Source organism: Rana temporaria, chromosome 2 (genome assembly GCF_905171775.1).
Source record: "Rana temporaria chromosome 2, aRanTem1.1, whole genome shotgun sequence".
NCBI lineage: Eukaryota > Metazoa > Chordata > Amphibia > Anura > Ranidae > Rana > Rana temporaria.
Window position 1 is genome coordinate 188,343,319 of NC_053490.1, and position 24,514 is coordinate 188,367,832.

Consider the following 24,514-nt stretch of genomic DNA (forward strand, 5'->3'; position numbering starts at 1 on the left):
TTTGAGATGATAGAAAGGCAACAGTAACTCAAATAACCACTCGTTACAACCAAAGTATGTAGAATACCATCTCTGAAGGCAAAACACATCAAACCTTTAAGCAGAAGGGCTAGAGCAGCAGAAGACCACACCAGGTGCTAGTCCTGTCAACTAAGAACAGGAAACTGTGGCTACAATTCACACAGGCTCACCAAAATTGGACAATAGAAGATTGAAAAAACGTTGCCTGTCTGATGAGTCTCGATTTCAGCTACAACATTCAGATGGCAGGGTCAGAATTTGGCGTAAACATAATGGATCCATCCTACCTTTCATGGAATGGTTCAGGCTGGTGGTGTAATGGTGTGGGAGATATTTTCTTGGCACACTTTGGGCCCCTTAGTACCAACTGAGCATCATTTAAACACCACAACCTACCTGATTATTGTTGCTGACCATGTCCATCCCTTTATGACTACAGTGTACCATCTTCCGATGGCTACATCCAGCAGGATAATGCGCCATGTCACAAAGCTCAAATCATCTCACCACTGGTTTCTTGACCATGACAATGAGGTCCCTGTCCAATAGACCATATATACAGCAACTGCGTGATCCTGTCATGTCAATATGGACCAAAATCTCTGAGGAATGTTTACAACACCTTGTTGAATATATGCCACAATGAATTATGGCAATTCTGAAGGCAAAAGGGGGTCCAACCTGGTACTAGCAAGGTGTACCTAATAAAGTAGTAGCCGGTGAGTGTATATTTCTTCATGTATGAGGGGACAGCAGATCTTTGAATAAATGGCGATTTCAAAGATACACCTGGCATGAGAGAAATATTCAGATAGCAAGTCAGCATTATATACAGTATCTCACAAAAGTGAGTACACCCCTCACATTTTTGTAAGTATTTTATTATATATTTTCATGTGACAACACTGAATAAATTACACTTTGCTACAATGTAAAGTAGTGAGTGTACAGCTTGTATAACTGTGTACATTTAGGATAAACAATCAATAGTGAATAAAAATACCACAATGTGAATAATGGTATCCAAAACAATTGAAACTAGTGAAACAATTCTGATATTTGAGAAGCAACATAAGAGTCCATGTGAAATGAACACAATGTGAAGTGATCCTACCTAAGGACTGGCACAGGATGCAGGAGTGACAAGTTGACTGCTGAAATACTCCAATTCTTCATGTTATAAACAAATGAGGTACTCTTACCACAACGGATGGACTCACCTGCTATATAACAGTGGGTCAAACAGGCTTGGGGTCTCAAAGACCTGGATCAAAGCAGGGGAATCTCCGTGGTTTCCAAGGGAATCTGGATCAATCCTGTAGAGAGTGGTCCGGTATACTGGAACATGGAAATAGCACTCCTTCCGCTGACAGGAAAATGCCAATGTAGATCCGTGCAAGCTCCCAATGAACAAAAAAAAGAGGAACAGAAAAGAAAAATGCTTCCAATGGTGCAGTTAAAAAAAAAACAATTATGGTTTATTTCATAAAATTGCCATACAGGAAATGCCAAAAATGAGATCACAATGAAAGCTGTCCCCTCAAAATAATTCAACACACAACCATTAATGTCTAAAACGCTGGCAACAAAAAAAAATACACCCCTAAGTGAAAATGTCCAAATTGGGCCCATTTAGCCATTTCCCCTCCCTGCTGTCATGTGACTCATTATTGTTACAAGGTCTCAGGTGTGGATTGGGGAGCAGGTATAGTAAATTTTGAGTTATCGCTCTCACCCTCTCATACTGGTCACTGGAAGTTCAACATGGCACCTCATGGCAAAGAACTCTGAAAAAAAAGAATTGTTGCTCTACATAAAGATGGTCTAGGACAGGGATATGCAATTAGCGGACCTCCAGATGTTGCAAAACTACAAATCCCATCATGCCTCTGCCTCTGGTTGTCATGCTCGTGGCTGTCAGAGCCTTGCTATGCCTCATGGGATTTGTAGTTCTGCAACAGCTGGAGGTCCGCTAATTGCATATCCCCGGTCTAGGATATAAGAAGATTGCCAAGACCCTAAAACTGAGCTGCAGCACGTTGGCCAAGACAATACAGTGGTTAAACAGGACAGGTTCCACTCAAAACAGGCCTTGCCATGGTCGACCAAAGAAGTTGAGTGCACATGCTCAGCATCATATCCAGAGGTTGTTTTTTGGAAATAGAGTGCTTCAAGCATTGCTGCAGAGGTTGAAGGGGTGGGGTCAGCCTGTAAGTGCTCAGACCATGCTCTCCACACTGCATCAAACTGGTCTGCATGGCTGTCATCTCAGAATTCCTCTTCCTCAGATGATGCACAAGAAAGCCCACAGTTGCTGAAGACACGCAGACTAAGGACATGGATTATTGGAACCCTGTCCTTTGGTCTTATGAGACCAAAATAAACATATTTGGTTCAGATGGTGTCAAGCATGTGTGGCGGAAACCAGGTGAGGAGAACAAAGACAAGTGTGTCTTGCCTACAGTCAAGCATGGTAGTGGGAGTGTCATGGTCTGGGGCTGCATGAATGCTGCCGACACTGGGGAGCTACAATTCATTGAGGGAACCATGAATGCCAACATGTACTGTGACATACTGAAGCAGAGCACGATCCCCTCCCTTCAGGGACTGGGCCACAGGGCAGTATTCCAACATGATCATGACCCCCAAACACACCTCCAAGACAATCACTAAGATATAATAAATATTTTTTCTTGTGAAAAAAAGATATAATAAATATTTATAAACATGTGAGGGGTGAACTCACTTTTGTGAGATACTGTAGGTGGAATTGTGGTACAAATGACTTCTGTCTGGTAACAGTAATGATTAAGGGGTAAAGTGCAGCGCTGAATGTTTGTGCAAACAATAAAGTGACAGTGCAAAATAATGAAAATGGCCAATATTTGGCACCTGCAAAGTGAGAAATGTATACGAAACAATGAAAAAACCTGTGAATGAACATGTGGCAAAGCATAATGTCCATCAAACTCAAGGAACACGTGAATAAGTCCAAGTAAGTGTAGAAAACTTGAAGTGAAAAGTGGAAGATTAAAGTTCAGCCTTCAGGATCTAATGTGCCGCCACCACCACCACCAACAAAGGTATTAGGGTAGGGTGTTGTTTTGCAGTCTATATGCTGGTTCCTGTGACATCAAGGTCTCCCTAGTTCTGCTCGTTTGGCTCCTTGCTGCTGGCAGGTAGCCCACACCATTTGGTAAAAATACCCCAATACCTTTGTTGGTGGCACATTGAATGGTGAATCTTCTCTTTGGTTGTCCCCTCTGAGGAGCTTAGTGCATATTCATATGGGTGATCTCCGTCCTGAATGTTGAACATTCATCTTCCACCGTTTTGAATCACTATTCACTTCACTTTTTCTACACTTGGACTTATTCACGTGTCCCATGACTCCGTTTGATGGACAATATGCTTTTCCATTCACATGTTCATTCACACGTTTTTTCATTGTTTCATATAATATTCTTGCTTTGCAGGTGCCAAATATTGTCTATTTTCATTATTTTGCACTGTCGCTTTATTGTTTGTACAATTGCATATTTGCACAATCATTCAGCGCTGCACTTTACCCCTTATTCCCTTTACAGAATTTGTCTAATTGTAGTGCCAGCAGCTGACTTGGTTAGTTGGGTGGCGCAGTAATTTTACTTTTTCATTTTGTTTTAGACTTTAGTATTGCTGCCACCTACAGTTTGGTTCTAAGTGTTTGAGATGGATGTCTTTGAATACAGAACCACTCAAATGATTAATACCGAAGGTGTTTTCATTTCTTTAAATGCCGATTCAGAACTGGGGGGCATTTTTTTACATCTTAGGAACCTTATGGTTAGTGAACTACTCTTGAATGGGATGTAGCCTTTTTAGAGCAATATATTAAAAAAACACATGGTCCCTAGAGGCTTACGCTGGGATGTACACCCCCAACAAGGCGATCTCGACCTAGACAGCTGGTTCAAATATTTTAATGAGGCGGGTTTATGGGTTTTTTTATTGAGAAAAAACATATACCTTTGATGACCTTAGAGAAGGGGGTTAAAGATCTTAGAGAAAAACTCTCACCCCTTAAAGCCTTTGCAGAATATGTTTCTCTCTCTTCCAATTTGAAAAATCATTTAGAAAAAGAGGAGAGAAAACAAAGGACAAAAAAAACCTGAAGAAATACAACTGTGATGAAAAAAATGCCTTAAGAATTAATGCAGAAGAGACATCTGAAATTGAAATCGTCCAGGGCCCAGTCCCTAGTAATTGTCCTATTGATACACATATCCAACCCCCCAGACAGGGGAGAATCCCCCCAAAAACACCCCTATCAGAAATTGTCATCCTAGCTTTCTTACCCCTAAAAACGATCCGCCCAATAGAGGTGTGCCACATAATGGTAGAGGGAGGGGTTCATTTAGAATCAGAGGCTGTGGCTACCATCAAGGTCCGGAAAATACACATTATCAACACCACAATGCCCATCAAAGACATTCTCCATACCCCTACGGCAGAGATAGAAATTATGGGGAATACCATTGGGATAATTACCATGAAGATAGATCTCCCGCATATACATACAATTGTTTTTCTCCCCTTAGATACTATAATTTACATGACACACAGGAAAATTCTCGAGTAGAGATGATGATAGTCATGTCATATCTCCTTTTAACTACAATTATACCAATCCTAATCAATATAAACATTGGAGGTTTTCCCAGGAAAACACATGGCTATCAAAGAGGCCCCGCACCAAGAGAGGCTCTAGTGGGGGGAGGCGAGCCCAAAGGAAAAAGGCAAAGAACATAATAGGCCAGGGGATTTTTAATCGTAGTAAAGTAACACTTACCAAATCAGAGAAAATAATCCCTGACAAAGGATTAAAATTCATTGCACCCATAAAACTAAATAAATTTGGTAAATTTATAGATGTACACAAATACATTAGAAAATTAAACATTTAGAGACTAATCCAGGCTGAACACAACTCCAGACTCCTACAGAGGATACCGTGCATTCTGGTTTTGCCAACCCCTCACTGTTCAATCCTCCAGGCTCCCTGGCCCCTTCTATTAATGTGTTTTGAGATTTAGTCCTCAAACATTTTGAAAATTTCCCCACCAAGAGAATACGCAAACACCCAGATATCAAATTAGGCTTGAAACAATTATGCAAAAGCAAAAAAATATATAGTTATCCGCCCGATGGATAAAGGGGGGGCATCGTAGTTCTGCACAAAACTGATTACCAGAGTGATACATATACCAAGTTGTCGGGTGACCCCACCACCAAATATAATATTTATAATAAAATATATATATATAATATCTATATTACCTCCCTGACGTGCATAAAGACACCTTACATCCACCCAGGCGAACAATAGTGAGTGGCATTGCCACCGCACGAGTCTGCAAATACATTGATTTTTACCTTGTTAAGAAAATGCACTCCTATCTAACAGATACCATTACATTATTACAGAGTGTAAATTAGAGTGTATCAGACTTTATGGATCAGTCTCTGATCCTTAAGTGACGGTTTACAAACAAGTGGTATTCAGCCCATGACATCGATGCTGAAATCCACAGAGTGTCTATTTTGGACAGAACTGTGCTGTTGGCTGACAATGTTCGCCAGAAAGATGACCAGAAGTTGAAATGGTCTTTTTTCACAGCTTTCTCAGTTCAACATAGACAGATTAAGGACATTATTAAACATTGGAAGGTTCTAAAAAATGACCGATACCTGGGTGTGACCTGTACTTCCAGATTGTGCTGCAGTTATCTATAGGGGAGCTACATCGATGCAGGGAAGTGTTGCGCCAAACGTGGTGGACCCTCCAAAGTGAACCTCTTTCTTTCACCAGATGAAGGGTTTTTATCCTTGCTGTAGGTGCAATGTTTGCCATCACAACATCTGCGGAGAAGGAAATCTGAGGTTTTCATGTCCACCACGACTGGCCGATCTTATCCAATGAAACATTTTACCACCTGTGATACATATCATATCGTTTATTTGCTAACCTGCCCCTGTAAGAAGCATTATGTGAGCCGCACGATACGACCCTTTTCTGTTAGGGCAAATGAGCACATTACGAACATTAAGAATTAACACTACCTGTATCATTAACATGATCTTTGCCACCATAACAAAGACCCTTCGGGGCACACAGTTTTTAATTATAAACAAATTCATCTTACATTGGAAAGGCGATTCTAGCATTAGGGCCTTTCTGGATATATGAATTGAAATCCTATTGGCCCCATGGCATGAATGTAGATTGGGATATAAATGCGTTTATTAACAAATGTTGAAAGAACGTATTTTTCATCCATCTTTGGGGCCATTTCTAGTTTAATAATTATACGTGTTACATTTTAGGTACAAACAGATGGTGTTTTTTTCTATTATAATGTATTCTAGAATTGAATTTTTTTATTTGAAATACATTTTTTGATACATGCCAATAGGGTTTAGTCTTAATTAGGTGTGTTATCATACATTTCACATCTAGAAATTTACTGTTAATGTGGCTATGCTGTGAGATGTGTGGCCTAGTTATGTTAAAGCATACTGGCGATTTAGCCTCCCAGTTTACATCAGCACCAGGTTATGACACCTGACAGCCTTGTGCAGTGATGTTTGCTTATTGCTTTATGCAGATGACCCACAGCGAAGCTTGGTCAATCAGCTGGATGATAATTTGGTTTATTGCAGGATTACACCTCTTCGTGGTAATGGGCCAGAGCGAGGCTTGGTTCATGCCATGGATGCTATTTTTGTTGTACTCTTATGCCCCGTACACACGTGCGGGATTTCCGACGGGAAAAGTTCACGTCGGAAATCCTAAGGGGAAAGCCGAGAACCTGCTCGGTCAGTTTTTCCCCCTACACACGGCCGGTTTTCGCGACAGGAAAACTGTAATGGAGCTTTGGTCGGGAATCCCGGCCGTGTGTATGCTCCATGGCAGTTTTTTCCCATAGGAAAACTGCAAAAAAAATGCCGGGCAAAAGTCTGCCGGTTTTCCCAGCAGGAAAAAAAGAGAGCTGGTTCTCTTTTTTGTCCGGCGATTTTTGAGTAGTTTTCCCGTCTAAAAAACTGCCAGGAGCATACTCACTGCCGGGATTCCTGGCCAAAAGCTCTCCTCGCAGTTTTCCCTTTGGGAAAACCGGCCGTGTGTATGAGGCAATAAGATCTAATGGAATAATGGCATGTCACGTGTCAGGGGACCAAAGCGAAGCTTGGTTCGCATCAGGGGCGCCATCTTGCCGTGATTTCATTTGACGATAGCTCTTCACGTGTCAGCAGACCAAAGTGAGGCTTGGTTCGCATCACGGGCACCATCTTATTTTGACATCATGATCCTATATCTTCCATGTGGAGGCTTGGAGCGCACGCTAGATGCCATGCTGATTTCATATCCGGCGCGGTGGGAGTGCGACCCACGCCTACACGATTGGACAATAGATTATGAATGTTATTATATTTTAGTGCAGTTTATGGGGGGCCAGCCTATATACCCCAGATGATGTTTTGGTAGACAAAATGTGTCAGAGCGTACTGTGCTGGCTCCATAATACTGCGTTCTACTCCATTTCCTGTGATTACACTATATACAGTGCCTGTATTTGTCTACATTGATGTAAGTGCAAAACTTCATTTAATTCAATTTTAGCTGAGGATTTTATGCTACATGGCAATTTTTTTCCTTCATGACCCCCCTGGTGGAGCCTTAAGGCCCATACACACGATGGGATTTTCCGACAGGAATTGTGTGATGGCAGGCTGTTGTCAGAAAATCAGACGGTTTGTATGCTCCACTGGACAATTGTTGTCAGATTTTCCGCCAACAAATGTGCGATAGCATGCTTTAAAATTGTTCGTCAACAAAACGTATGTTTTTTGGATTATCCGATCGTGTGTACACAAGTCCTCCGGACTAAACTCCAAAATACAAACATGCATGCTCAGAAGCAATGCTAACCATAACACAGCAATAGCAGAAGTTGGCCAAAGGGTGGTGCTAAAGAGCTGAAAAAACACATCGATTCGTGGCCGAGATCGGAAGTCTGCTTCTTATATGCTGTATTATACTTTGTAACTGTAAGTGCATTGATTTATCTTTATTAAAATTATTTATTTAACGTACTGCATTATATATCTTTTCTATAACATTGAGCACAAGTATCCTAGAAATTGGACAGTATTTTGGACAAGCAGTGAATTACTGTACCTGGGACCGCTCGGTCAGTGTGGATTCAGTAAAAAGGCTTATTTATGAGCCAAATGAGGTGAGAGGCTGGGGGAAACATGGGCAACCAGCACAGGCACTTTGCATTTGAGGACATTTTTATTGGATTTGGCACTTGGAATCTTATTCACCGTATTTGAGAGTACCTCATTATTGGATTTGGAATATATTTTCAACACAGAGACTTTCTTTGCACACACAATCTTTTTTTTCTCAGAACTGTGATTTGCAAAATTTTTAACACAGAGGACTCATTTAATTATTTACCCACACATTGCTTGTGTTTGGAAAACTTGGAAAGTTTTTTGCACAATTGCTTATTTGCACAGTTGTTTGTGTATTTATTTGCACATTTTCTGCAATTTGCACATTAAGCCTTTGGCACAGATTTATCACTGTTTATTGCACAGGAGTTGTTTTTTGCACCAATATTTGCACAGGATTAGTTATACTTGTAGCTCAATTGATTGCTAGTTTATTAATTGAAGTTTTAGTAAGTGCCACATCTCCCCTCCTCTTTTCATTTGTTATTAGTGTGTGAACACCTTGTTGTGGCTGCTGCTTTTTAATTAGTCATTAGATTAGATATCACCCTTTGGTTTGCGCATTAGTACCCCTTGTTTACATATTTTATAAGAGTGTACCACTGGTGAACACGTCACCACGTGGAGTGTATGGACATGACCTGATGCACGCAAACCAAGGTAAGTCAGGAACTAGGGCAAGTCGTCTTTGCTCTGCAATATCGGCCATCTTTGGTGACCAACAGGTTGAAAGAAAAGCTCCACCGGTAGGTAAGCTTTGCATCTTGCAAGGCCTCAAACAATGGCTTAAGAGTGCAGCATTGCATCAGTGTGCGGGAGTGAAGAAATTACAATTTGGCACAAAGTCCGAGTGACAGATACCCGTGACATGAAACATAATACGTGCCTTTATGTAGTATATTGAATTTACATATAAAGTGGGCGAAGCACTCTATGAGCGCAATCTATTTCAATGTAATCAGATGCCTCACAGCCAAGGATCTGCTTAAAGACACCTTGCAGTATAGGGACTATATCCCGAGGCGCAGTGGCCTCAGGCAGGCCTCTGATGCAAATATTAGTTCTGTGGCTTCTATTTTCAAAGTCATCCATTTGATCCAATAAAGAGTTAATTCGTTGATCCTGTGTCTTGCATCTCTCAATCGGGTCTGCAAGGTGCAGGTAATATCATCCCAGTGTGATTCCACACACTTATGCTGCAGCCACGCCCTCTACCAGTTTAGTGTTAACCATGAATTGTGGTCTTATCCTGACATTCGCAGTGATACCTCATGTGTGTTGCAATTTACATACACGTGTGCCCTATGTGCACATTGGCATTACTTTGCGTGTATGCATGGGACAACTGCAATGGTTTTACATTCTTTTATTTATTTTTAAATTTGTGTATTTTGGCAAAGCTTCTCATATCCAGCATGTCAGGACATCAACAGCCCTGTTTATTTCCAAAGCCAACATAAAAGCAGAAAAACAAAGGAATGGGCAAAAAAGACAGGAAAAGAGACATGACCCAGAAATCACTTTGGTAAAGTATTCTCCACAGCTTTGTGTAAAATACAGATACTACTCAACAAAAAGGGTAAATCGGGTGACCCGTGAGGAGCCAGAATCAGACAATTAGAACATATCTAATTAAACTGGAACAATATACAATAACAACAGATAAGCTGACACAATCAGTGCCTTAACTACACACAGCAGAAGGGAACATACCCTATAACAGCCAACCAGCAGGTAAGAAAGAGAAGGTAAATACAAGGTAAGAGAAGGGCGGGGGGAGGTACCAGTCGATCTCCAGGATGGGAACTCCTCACAGGACCTCTAAATGGGTTCGGGACAGGGGAAATGGTACAGCTCAACTCCAACTCACATCAGGTCACATCTGTGCAGGTGAAATACCTCAAAGGCCTCCACCTATCCCTAAACTGTTCTTCAGAATTAGGGAGGGTGGCTGTTAGTTTTTCCATATGATGGATATGATTTACTTTTGAGAACCACAGGACTCTGGTGGGCAGGTGGGCAGGGCTGCCTCCACAGGGCGGGAATGCAAGCCTTCGCCACGTTGAGTGGAAAGGGAATCCTTGTATTTCTAGGTGGGTCTTTCCATCAAGTGTGTTATGTATCTGCAGTAATGTTTCATGCCCGGGCTGTCTATCAGCTTAGGGACTGCGCACTCATAACTGCGTGTTAAGTAATCTTCTCTCAGCATGGCTCCACCCCAGCCTCTAACAGGAAACACTATTTAACTCTGTGCACTGCAAGCCAGCTTTGCCCGAGCAACAGCTGTGTTTAGGCTTCTAGTATGGCGTCCTGCTGTATGTTATCTCGGACTTCCGTGTACCAACCTTGGCATGTCCCTCTGACATCCTTGGGAGGGATGTCATTTTAAGGGCATTGCAGGGCCCAAACAATGTCAACATTAAAGAGTGCCAATTGTGCAGTTTTTTTAGGTCATGTATGAGGGGCAGCAGGTTCGAAATATATAGGTCTGCGAGATCAGGGGGTAATATTTAGGCCCAGATACTGAATTGATTTGTCCACCCATTACATTTATTTTATTCATTTTTATTTTATTACAATTTTCTTTTAATAAGCCCCCCTTTGTGATAGCATGGCCAGGTAACAGGTCCTTTTTAATTTAGAAATAATGGGTCTGTTAGACCCCTAATGTTGCCTCTACCCCTCACTGCAGCTAATCAAGCACAGACAGTGCTTGATTAGCTGCTTACCTGGCTTCAGTTGACAGGGCAACACAACTCTGAACCAGTGAGAAAATGCTGTGCTCCAAGTATTCGTGCTTGGCATTCTGAAAGCAGTTTACCTCTGTCCTGGGCTCCCCAGGGGATTAAGAGAGCATGAGAAAAAACTTCTCGATGCTGTAAGGATCAGGTGTCTTCACAGCAAAAAAATAAATGAGCTTGTCGCCTTGAATACCAGAGTATCTGTAAATATACCTTGGTAGACCATAGGCTAGTAAGATGGCCATATCAGTTATTGATCCTGACAGTTATCTCAGGTATCAATTAATTTGTAGGATGTGTATGTACCAATATATATATATTACACACACATACATACACACACACTCATACAGTATGTACACAATTTAATGCATCGTTCCCTCATCATTCTACTGCTTATATGAGAGCCTTAAAATACAAAAAGGTACAAAGTGCCCCGTATCCGATAGCATGATCCTTGACTAATATATCATGCAATTCATCCCACAAGCTGTGTATATTTTACAGTAATCTCCACAATTTCATATTTTTATAATTGTTCACTATACTATTAAAATAACACAGGATTTTATACTCAGGAAATGTGGTTAGATCTCCAGGTGATAGAAGGGTCACCTTTACCTTTCATGAAATGACATGCCCAGCCTCATGAGTGATAGGCTCTCCATTAAATAAGGGCAATGTGTCCTTTTAATGATAATTTCCTTTAAAGTATTCCCTGTGGAGCTCTGTGCAATTGTTCAGCAACTTCCATTTCATGGTGTTTCAGAAGAAACATTTTAAAGGGATTACACTTTTAAGAAATTTCTTTTCATTTATGTGTTTAAAAATACCATCAAAAGAGTAATTTTGTAGTAGCCTACAAGCAATTTACTCTGTGATGCTCTTGTTTGTTTTTACAGTCTGGAGTTCATAGTTTCTGAGAGAGCCACTGCTGAGCAGGGACCATAACCCTTCGATTTCAAAGCAAGAACTCATTCCTTGGCTGCTGCTAAGAAAGGTGCCTTGCCATTAACTTTTGAGAGAGTCGAGAAGGTTTCGTAAGGGTCATTCAAAGCAGGAAACTCTTGTCTGACACACAAAAAAAAGGAATGTACATAACAAAATGAAAGCTTAAAAAAACCCAACAGGATGTAATTCTACAAGTGTGGTTTTGCACGTTGGCTTACATTAACCCTTCCTTTCTGGGCAAGTCTGAGTGTATGCTGCATTAAAGAGCAGGAAGGTCGTATAAGCAATATGTGGGTTCAATGTTAAGATGAAACATTGAGCATTGGCCCTAAAAAATATCTTCATTTAGATAGGCAGCACTCAAGTTAAAAGTTCAATGGTTTTGTTTTTTCACCTGCTTCCTTGCAAGAGACTTCTAAAGAATGAATATGTAACTACAGTGCATGTGGTCACTGAGCTAAAACTAAACATATTTTCTCAAGAGAAAATTTAAATGTGGCTGAGAAGTAACATTTCTTTCGTGTGTACAACAAACCACATATAGGACAGCCGTGGCCAAAAGTTATGAGAATGACACAACTATAATTTTTTATAAAGTCCGCTGCCTTCGTTTTTATGATGGCAATTTACATATACTCCAGAAATGTAATGAAGAGTGATCGATCAGATGAATTGCAATTAATTGCAAAGTCCCTCTTTGCCATGAAAATTTACTTAATCCCATAAAAAAAAACATTTCCACTGCATTTCTGAAGAAGGCTTCAGGGCACCCAAGAAAGTCCAGCAAGCGCCAGAACCGTCTCCTACAGTTGATTCAGTTGCAGGATCGGGGCACAACCAGTGCAGAGCTTGCTCAGGAATGGCAGCAATCAGGTGTGAGTGCATCTGCACGCACAGTGAGTCGAAGACTTTAGGAGGATGGCCCGGTGCCAAGAAGGGCAGCAAAGAAGCCACTTCTGTCCAGGAAAAACATCAGGGACAAACTGATATTCTGCAAAAGGTACAGGGATTGGATTGCTGAGAACTGGGGTAAAATCATTTTATTCAATGAATCCCCTTTCTGATTGTTTGGGGCATCCGGAGAAAAAAAAAAGATGAACGCTACTATCAGTCCTGTGTCATGACAACAGTAAAACATCCTGAGACCAATTATGAGGGGTGTTGCTTCTCAGCCAAGGGAGTGGGCTTACTCACAATTCTGCCTAAGAACACCGCCATGAATAAAGAATAGCACAAAAACATCCCCTGAGAGCAACTTCTCCCAACCATACGACATAACAGTTTGGTGATGAACAATGCCTTTTCCAGCATGATGGAGCACCTTGCCATAAGGCAAACGTGATAACAAAGAGGCTTGGGGAACAAAACATTGACATTTTGGGTCCATAGCCAGGAAACTCCCCAGACCTTAATCTCATTGAGAACTTGTGGTCAATCCTCAAAAGGCAGGTGAATAAAAAAACACAATTTATGACAAACTCCAAGCATTGATTATGCAAGAATGGGCTACCATCAGTCAGGATCTAGCCCAGAAATTGATTGACAGCATTCCAGGGCGAATTGCAGAAGTTTTGAAAAAGAAGGGTCAACACTGCAAATATTGACTCTTTGCATAAAATGAATGTAGTCAATAAAATCCTTTGAAATGCTTGTAATTATACTTCAGTATACCATTGTAACATCTGACAAAAAGATCTAAAAACACTGAAGCAGCAGACTTTGTGAAAATTAATATTTGTGTCATTCTCAAAACTTTTGGCCAATGCTGTAGTTGACCGTTTCTTGACAAGCGTACAAAAATAATTATAGCTAGAAACTGAATTTTACAGATTGCGAAAAGTCACCCCACAGTACGTCTTGTAAGTCTCAGCTTCTTTGACAGATCCTAACTTAACACAAAAAGTCCTGAAAACCAGGTTGGCTGAGCCTAGGACTACATGTGCTTTTAGCAGCTCAGGCGTGCCACTAAAAACTCAGGAGATTGATCTCTTTGTTTGTGTCTTATTTTAATGTGAGTTGTGAGATTTTCAGTAGTACCACTGAGAGATCAGTCTCCCACAAAGCTGCAATATTATCACATTGAGCCTGGCTCCACACAGTGAACCACATAGAAATTGCACCGCATTCCTGTGCAAATCACATGCGATTCTGTGCGGTGCGATTTGAGCCCGTTCATTTTTGGGTGGCTAAAATTGGGCGTGGTGAAAAATATATGTTCTTAAGAGGACATTTATTGTGACACACCTTTTCATCTTCAATGGACCCACATCCAAAACGCAAGTACTGCGTTTTTGCCGCGATTTTCGTTTTGCGATTTGTGTTTTTTTTTTTTTACGTTCTTTGTATAAAGCTGATCGCCAAGAAGCGGGTCAAGATGCCAGCTGCTGCGCCCTTAGCAATGGATGAGCCATAAAAAAAAGGCCCTTCAGTCTGGTATGGATTTGGAGGGGACACACCCACGCTAATATTTTTGAAAAAAAGACAGCATCAGGAGAAACAGCGGTGGGAGAAGACAGAGCTATTTTTTAATGACTTGTCAATTGGCTCTTTTATGGAGACCACCTTGTTAAAGGGGGCTTCAAAATTCCAATAAGCCCCCCGCCCGCAGACACTGAAACCACCTGCCAGGGTGGTCGGAAGATAGTTGATGGGAGATCTAAAGGAGATTGTACAATCAGATTGTATAGTGTGTGGTGCAACACATATAAGGAGAAAGATAGCGCACAGCTGCCCTAGTGTGATAACGTTTATTCAATTAAAATCTTGAGTAAAAGCAAAAAGTTGCACTCACAAGCAGAGACTTGATATTCACAATTGCACCAACATGTATGCCTTCTCTCCCGGCCTGTAGAGATGATTGGGCTCCAGGACCCGATGAGCGGGAATGGATGTTTGTATGATCCATGCTAAAGCATCCCACTGGAAAGTACGAGGGGCTGCACGTGCCGCGATATAGAGTGGTGACAAGCGAATCGTTTCCCTGGAGGGATGGTTGCTAGGACATGTTTTGGAGGCGCAAACTCCTTCTTAACCACTTACTCACAGCCCTATAGACGAAAGACGACTACAAGGCGGTTCCTTAACTCTGGGAGGATGTCCGTGGACGTCCTCCCAGAATCACGCTCCCGCGCGCACATGGGAATGTCCATGACCGCCGGGTCCGGAAATCGCCGCGGATAGCGGCGGTTTACCACGTGATCGCTCCGTCCAATGACAAAGCGATCACTTGTAAACAAACCGGCGTCATGTGATGACGCCGGTTCCTCCCTCCCCTCTCTGTACCGAACGGTACAGTGTGAGAGGAGAGGGGAGAGAGCGGATGCAGCACGAGTGCTGTGGGCTGGATCTGTGACAAATGCAGTCACAGATCCAGCTATCCATCCCTGCCCCATAACAATACTCTGCAACATAACCAAACTGTGCAATACTCTGCAATACCCCACACTACTCTGCAATACCCCACACTACTCTGCAATACCCCACAATACCCTGCAACGTCGCCTATGGGTATTTTTAAGTAGCGAAGTTTGGCGCCATTCCACGAGCGTGTGCAATTTTGAAGGGTGACATGTTGGGTATCTATTTACTCGGCGTAACTTCATCTTTCACATTATGCAAAAGAATGAAGAAAAAATACTAAATTTGCTCAATTTTATAACAGAATCAAAGAAAAATTCATTTTTTTTTACCGAATTTTCAGTCTTTTTTCTCTTATAGCGCAAAAATTAAAAACCCCAACGGTGATTAAATACCACCAAAAGAAAGCTCTATTTGTTTGAAAAAAAGGACGAAAATTTCATTCGAGTACAATGTTGTATGACTAAGTAATTGTCATTCAAATTGTGAGAGCACCGAAAGCTGAAAATTGGTCTGGTTATTAAGTGGGTTTACGTGCCTGGTGGTCAAGGTCACATCCTTCCTCTCATTACCCACATTGTATATAGAACCCAAAACCCCTCCCTGGGAATAAATCTATATATAAGAGAAGATTTATAAAGAACAGTGGACCAAAATCGCTCCTGAGATGTGTGCAAACCTGGTAACCAACTACAAGAAACGCCCTACCACTGTGCTTGCCAACAAGGGTTTCTCCACCAAGTACCAAGTCATGGTTTGCTTGGGGATCAAATACTTATTTTACTCACTGAACTGCAACTCAATTTATAACAAATTTGTATCGTGTTTTTTTCTGAAATTTTGGTTGATGCTCTGTCTTTATTATTTAACCACTTCCAGACCTTAGGTGTTTTTCAGATTCGGTGTTTGCAAGACTAAAACATTTTTTTCTGCTAGAAAATTACTTAAAACCCCCAAACATTATATATTTTTTTTTTCTAACACCCTAGAGAATAAAATAGTGGTCATTCCAATACTTTTTGTCACACCGTATTTGCGCAGCGGTCTTACAAGCACACTTTTTTTGGAAAAAATTCACTTTTTTGAATTAAAAAATAAGACAACAATAAATTTGGCCCAATTGTTTTATATATTTTGAAAGATAATGTTACGCCGAGTAAAATGATGCCCAACATGTCACGCTTAAAAATTGCGCCCGCTCGTGGCATGGCGTCAAACTTTTACCCTTAAAAATCTTGATAGGCGACGTTTAAAAAATTCTACAGGTTGCATTTTTTGAGTTACAGAGTAGGCCTGAGGCTAAAATTATTGCTCTCGCTCTAACGATCGCGGCGATACCTCACTTGTGTGGTTTGAATACCGTTTTCATATGTCGGCGCTACTCGCGTATGCGTTCGCTTCTACGCGCGAGCTCGTCGGGACGGGGCGCTTTAAAAAAATTTTTTTTTGCTTTTCGCATTTATTTTTATTTATTTTAGAATTTTTAACACTGAAAAAAAAAAAAAAAAATTATCACTTTTATTCCTATTACAAGGAATGTAAACATCCCTTGTAATAGAAAAAAGCATGACAGGTCCTCTTAAATATGAGATCTGGGGTCAAAAAGACCTCAGATTTCATATTTGGGCTTAAATGCAAAAAATAGAAAAAAAATAAAAAATGTCATTTTTTCAAATGACCAAAAAAAAAATTTGTCTCTTTAAGAGGCTGGGCGGGACTGACGTTTTGACGTCACTTCCGCCCAGCCGAGCTATGGGGACGGGCGAAGGAGATTTTTCCTTCAGTCCCGTCCCCGCTCACCAGCCGACAGCATCCGATCGCCTCCGCCGCTACCGACGGCTCCGGTAAGCGGCGGAGGGCACGGGAGAGCGGCGGGAGGGGGGGGGCCCTCTCCCGCCACCGATAACGGCAATCTCGCGGTGAATCCGCCGCGGAGACCGCCATTATCGGATTCCAGACCGCGCACACTAAAGATGGATACCTCGGTTGTGACAGCAGCTGCTGCCGTTACCGAGATATCCGTCTTTAAAAATAGGACGTACATCGTCGTGCGCAGGTCTGGAAGTGGTTAAAATGCACCTAGGAGAAAAACATAATAGAGCCTTTATATGTTTGTAAGTAGGGAAACTTACAAAGTCTGCAGGGGATCAAATAATTATTTTCCCCACTGTAAAGGCAGGTTTTTATTTTCCTTACATTTGATTGGGTATTCTTTGCAAAGTGAAGCTTTACAGTGCACAGTACATTTGCCTTCAGTAGAACAACCCCATTGTCTTCACAGCTTAGTGTGCCACAGGTGGTAGTAAATAAGTAACTAAGGAACATGAATGAATAGCTCATCAGTACAGGGCTCGGATTCCTGGGCAGGCAGGGCACATCATGTGATGGGGAGTGGCTGTACAGTGCAAGAGAAGGAGAATAGGAGGTGCTGTGATCACACATTTCCTATTGTGGACGGCTTCTCATCTGATCGGTGAGTGTGTTCAGTAGGAAAGTCCTAGAACATTCTAATCACAGAGTAAAGTGTTCCAGGATGAGAGGAGCATGGCATAAAAAAACAGGGAAGGGGCAGGAGGTGACCTCTGTGTGCTGTACCCTGGACAGAGGAGGGCAGAGCCTGTTTTGTACAGCTCCTTGTCAGCAGCTGCTGTTGTGCCTCATCTATGTACATGCCTCCTCCCAGGCAAACACTCCTCTATGGAGTCTGCATTTTCCCCTAGCTCCTCCAGCAATCACTGAATGCCTTGTACTGTTCCAGGCAGGCTGATTATCACAATTAATCCTACCATATAGGTAGTTCCAGAATATTACATTTTGTCAGCTCTCTCCTTGAAAAAACCATGACTGTCAGCAGATTTTAATATTTGTTTGAACTACTTTCCATCCAGGCCAATTCTGACACCTTCCTCCTACAGTGCCTTGCAAAAGTATTCACCCCCTTGGCATTTTTTTTTTTGTTTTGTTGCTTCACAACCTGGAATTAACATGGATTGTTTGAGGATTTGCATCATTTAATTTAAAGAACATGACCACAACTTTGAAGATTTTTTTTATTATTAATGTGAAGCAAACACCAAATAGGGCAAAATAACAGAAAAAGTCAATGTGCATAACTATTCACCCCCCTAAAATCAATACCTTTTGCGGCTATCACAGCTCCAAGTCGCTTTGTGATAAGTCTCTATGAGCTTGCCACATCTTATCACTGGGATTTTTGCCCATTCCTCCTTGCAAAACTGCTCCAACTCCTTCAAGTTTGATGGATTGCACTTGTGAACAGCAATTTTTAAGTCAAACTACAGATTTTCTATTGGATTGAGGTCTGGGCTTTGACTATGCCATTCCAACACATTTACATGTTTCCCCTTAACCACTTAAGACCCGGACCATTATGCAGCTTAAAGACCAGAGGTGTATTTACAATTTGGCACTGCGCTGTTTTAACTGGTAATTGCTCAGTCATGCAATGTTGTACCCAAACAAAATTTGCATCCTTTTCTTCCCACAAATAGAGCTTTCTTTTGATGGTATTTGATTGCCTCTGCGATTTTTATTTTTTGCGATATAAACGGAAAAATACAGAAAATTTTGAAAAAAAAAAAGATATTTTCAAATTTTTGTTATAAGAAAAATCTAATAAACTAAATTTTAGTCAAACATTTAGGCCAAAACGTATTCAGTCACATCTCTTTAGTTAAAAAAATGTCAATAAGCGTATATATGTATTGGTTTGTGCAAAAGTTATAGCGTCTACAAACTAGGGTACATTTTCTGGAATATACACAGCTTTTAATTTATGACTGCCTACTGTATCTCATTTCTTGAGGCACTAAAATGACAGGGCAGTACAAAACCCCCCCAAATGACCCCATATTGGAAAGTAGACACACCAAGGAAATTGCTGAGAGGCATGTTGACCCATTGAATATATATTTTTTGTCCCAAGTGATTGAATAATGACACTAAATGATATATTGCTCACACATGCCATGGTTATATGTGGAATTGCACCCCAAAATAAATTTTGCTGCTTCTCCTGAGTACGGGGATACCACATGTGTGGGACTTTTTGGGAGCCTAGCCGCGTATGGGGCCCCAAAAACCAATCACCACCTTCAGGATTTCTAAGGGTGCAAATTTTTGATTTCACTCCTCACTACCTATCACAGTTTCGAAAGCCATAAAATGCCAAAATAGCACAAAAGCCCCCCAAATGACCCCATTTTGGAAAGTAGACACCCCAAGCTATTTGCTGAGAGGCATGTTGAGTCCATGGAATATTTAATATTTGCCACAAGTTGCAGGAAAATAAACTTTTTTTTTTGCACAAAGTTGTCACTAAATGATATATTGCGGAATTGCACCCCATACATTTAGCTGCTTCTCCTGAGTATGAGGATACCACGTGTGGGACTTTTTGGGAGCCTATCCGCGTATGGAAGCCCCGAAAACCAAGCACCGCCTTCAGGATTTCTAAGGGCGCAAATTTTGGATTTTACTCCTCAAAGTTTCGAAGGCCATAAAATGCCAAGATAGCACAAAACCCCCCCCCAAATGACCCAATTTTGGAAAGTAGACACCCCAAGCTATTTGCTGAGAGGCACAGTGAGTATTTTACAGCTCTCATTTGTTTTTGAAAATTAAGAAATAAAAGAAAAATTTATTTTTTTTCTTTTTTCAAAACTTTGCGACAAAAAGCGAGATCTGCAAAATACTCACCATACCTCTCGGCAAATAGCTTGGGGTGTCGCTTGCATTCGCCTTTATGCAAGAGCAGGGGGGGACAGGGGTGCTTTTTTTCCACGGGCAAACCTCCATTGGAATTTTGACCGTATGTACACGGCATAAAAAGTTTTGCCACGTACACACGGTCGGACTTTTCCACGGGCAAGCCTCTGTCGTAATTCGACCGTATGTACGCGGCATTAGGAACAAAATCGCTCCTCCGTCCCCTGCTGCCCCCATGCTTCGGCATAAATGCTCTTTTTTTAACTGTGGTGGTGAAATCACACCCTACAGCACTGGAGTCATGGGTTTATGTATTGTGGGAGCAAACGCTGTTGCTGTCAAGATAAATAAATCCGCGCTGCAACTGAATGGCGTACCTGCTAAGAAAATGATGGTTAACAATAAAACAAAGTAACATTACAGTATAATAGTAAGACCTTACTATACCATACCTGCTACGCAAATACCCCAAAAAAAACAATAGTAAAAAATAGGATTTTTTGTACTCACCGTAAAATTCTTTTCTCTGTAGTTCATGGAGGGACACAGGCTTCACAAGTCTTGGACTGGATGGACTTGTGTCTTTTTTCAACCTGACTAACTATGACATATGGGTTATGTTCCTGTTCATAGGAGCGGACTAGGCAGAACATGTTAGATATTTAAATACATGTTACTTTAACAGAGTTGAACAGCCCCGCCCAGGGGGCGGTCTCTCCGGACATAACCCTCCGCCCTGCAACATGCAGCCTCAGTTCGTAAACAAGCAGTACAAACCTAAAAAGGAGGGGTAGGTACTGTGTCCGTCCATGGACAACAGAGAAAAGGATTTTACGGTACAAAAAATCCTATTTTCTCTTTTCGTCCATTAATGGACATAGCCTTCACAAGTCTTGACATTTGGGATGTCCCCAAGCAGTGTAAAAAAAACGAGGGGTGGGAACAGTATTAATAAAAACAAACAACCTCACCCCAAAACAAGCAGAGCTCAACGGAGCAGGTGCAACTTTTAACAGCCGCCTGCAAAACCTTGTTGCCGAAGGAAGCATCCGAAGATGCACTCACATCAACCTTGTAAAATTTGGAGAAGGTGTACACTGACGACCAAGTCACCGCTTTGCACACCTGTGAGACAGACGCTTGATGTCAGAAAGCCCAGGAAGCACCAATTTCCCTGGTTGAATGTGCCGTGACCAGAAAGGGGGGCGCCCGCCCCTTAAGAGCATAGGCCTGTATGACGGTCTGCCTGATCCATGCTGGCCGACGAGACCGACAGGCCCTTTTGTGGACCAGACACTGACACAAATAGCGAATCAGACCTCCGAAACTGAGCCGTAGCAGACAGGTATACCCGCAAGGCACGTACCACGTCTAAAGTATGAAGCGCAACCTCTTTAGGATGCACCGGCCGAGGACACAAGGATGGAAGTACAATGTCCTCGTTAAGGTGGAAGGCCGAAACCACCTTCGGAAGGAAGGATGCACCGCCTTATCCTTATGGAGGACCAAGTATGGCGACTTGCAAGACAAGGCCGCCAATTAAAAAACACGTCTGACAGATGTAATGGCCACTACAAAGGCCACCTTCTGAGGTAGTGTCAAGAGAGGAATTTCTCTGATATTTTCAAAGGGAGGTTTCTGAAGAACCGAGAGCACTAGATTCAAATCCCATGGAGGAAGAGGTGGTCTAATAGGGGGAAGCATTTGACGAACCCCCTGCACAAAGGTACCCACCAGGGAATAGGCCGCTGAAAGAACACAACCAAGGCTGAAATCTGCCCCTTAACAGTGCTTAAAGCAAGTTTCTGATCTACTCCACGATGTAAAAACAGCAGGACTCTGGAAACCGAATACGTCCGTGGACGCCACCCCATCTCTTCGCACATAGAGATGTAGGCCTTCCAGGTGCGATGGTAGATCTTCCTGGAAGAAGACTTCCGTGCCCTCAGCATGGTTGAGATGACCGAGTTCGAAAGACCTCGGTCCCTCAGCACCTGGCTTTCAATAGCCATGCCGTTAAAGCCAGCGACTGTAAAGCAGGATGAAATATGGGACCTTGAGACAGAAGGTCCTCCCGCATTGGCAGCTGCTAGGGTGCATCCGCCACCAGGCGTACGAGATTGGCGTACCAAGGATGCCATAAGAGCATAGGCCTGTATGACGGTCTGCCTGATCCATGCTGGCCAACGAGACCGACAGGCCCTTTTGTGGACCAGACACTGACACAAATAGCGAATCAGACCTCCGAAACTGAGCCGTAGCAGACAGGTATACCCGCAAGGCACGTACCACGTCTAAAGTATGAAGCGCAACCTCTTTAGGATGCACTGGCCGAGGACACAAGGATGGAAGTACAATGTCCTCGTTAAGGTGGAAGGCCGAAACCACCTTCGGAAGGAAGGATGCACCGCCTTATCCTTATGGAGGACCAAGTACCAGCTGCCAGGGTGCATCCGTCACCAGGCGTACGAGATTGGCGTACCAAGGATGCCGTGGCCAATCTGGACGATTACAATCATCGGGATCACCTCGGTCTCCACTCTGCGGAGCAGACGAGGAAGCAACCAAAATGGCCGCCAGATGCCTCAAAGAAAAAAAGGGTGTGACCACAACAAAATGGCCACCCGCAATATCAACCTGCGCCACAGCACGGCTACGACAAAATGTCCGCCAACGGGAAAATTCAATAGAAGCAGCAGGCAAACTAAAAATGGCGTCTGCGCCTCCAAAATGGCGGCGGAGCACCGCGATGTGGATGAGAAGGCCGAGGTAGGGACTTCCCCAAGGCATAGCACCCCCTCCAGAAAAAATGGGCCCCGGACACCCCACAGGGACCCGGCGTCCCCCCACAGGTCCGCCCTTTAGAGCAGAAGGGGAAATGTGACAGAGCAGGGAAAGGGAGGATAGAAGAACCCCCTAATCCCAGGAATGCCCAGCTGTTCCAACCCGCAGAGGCAGGAGGAACTGTACTTACCCGTCCATGCGAGGACCCGCTGGTGCGTCCCTGACAGACCTATAACCGAGCTGGATTAGCTGTCGGCCCTGTCCACTGTGAGTGAGACAACAAAACAGCCCAGTCATATGTGGACCCTGGAGCAAAAAAGCCCACCGGCCACCCCTGGAGCCATGGGGTATGTCGTGGCCGACCCAGCACGTAGCTAAGGTCTGCTCACGCTCGCTGGCCGGCAGTGGCGGCCCGTCCATAGGGACGCACGGGCGCCGCCCCCCCCCTCCCACAGTCACAAAAAAAAAAAACGGGCCCTTTAAGAACTTTTATTCGGCTAAAATGTCATTTTGACATTTTAGCCGCAGTTCTGGCGGCCGTCTATAGAGGGCGCTGCAGCGCCACCCCCTCTCGCAAATAACACACATTCGTGCATAAATGCACAAATGTATGTTGTTGGTTGCCAGCGTTGCCTGGTCTATTCAGATAACCGGATGCGGGACGCCGGTTACCCGAATAGCGGCAGCTGGTTGGCTGAGGGGAACTGCCTATCAAAGCCAGCGGCTCTGATAGGCTTTTCTCCGGCTCTCAGCTGTCTATACTCTGAGTGCAGGCAATCTGCGCTCATTGTATAAGACAAACGGCCGTTTCAGCCAATCAGGTTCCCGGATTCTGGTTATCAGGAACCTGATTGGCTGAAGCTTCACCACAGCGGCAGAAGACATCGAGGGAGCACATGGAATCCTCAGGTAAGTGCTTTTTACAGGGAAAGGGGCACAGTGACATCATGGGGCACAGTGGTGACAAAGGGCACAGAGGTGACAATTGGCACAGTGGCATCATGGGGCACAGTGGTGACAAAGGGCACAGAGGTGACAATGGGCACAGTGGCATCATGGGGCACAGTGGTGAGTGACAATGGGCACAGTGGCATCATGGGGCACAGTGGTGACAATGGGCACAGTGGCATCATGGGGCACAGTGGTGACAATGGGCACAGTGGCATCATGGGGCACAGTGGTGACAATGGGCACAGTGGTATCATGGGGCACAGTGGTGACAATTAAAGGGCACAGTGGTGACAATTGGCACAGTGGCAACAGTTGAGGGGCACAGTGGCTGCGTTTGATGGCATGGCACAGTGGTGACAATTGATGGCACAGTGACTGCGTTTGATGGTATGGCACAGTGGTGACAATTGATGGCACAGTGGCTGCGTTTGATGGCATGGCACAGTGGTGACAATTGATGGCACAGTGACTGCGTTTGATGGTATGGCACAGTGGTGACAATTGATGGCACAGTGGCTGCGTTTGATGGCATGGCACAGTGGTGACAATTGATGGCACAGTTGCTGTGTTGCATGGCACAGTGGTGACAATTGATGGCACAGTGGCTGCGTTTGATGGCATGGCACAGTGGTGACAATTGATGGCACAGTGGCTGCGTTTGATGGCATGGCACAGTGGTGACAATTGATGGCACAGTTGCT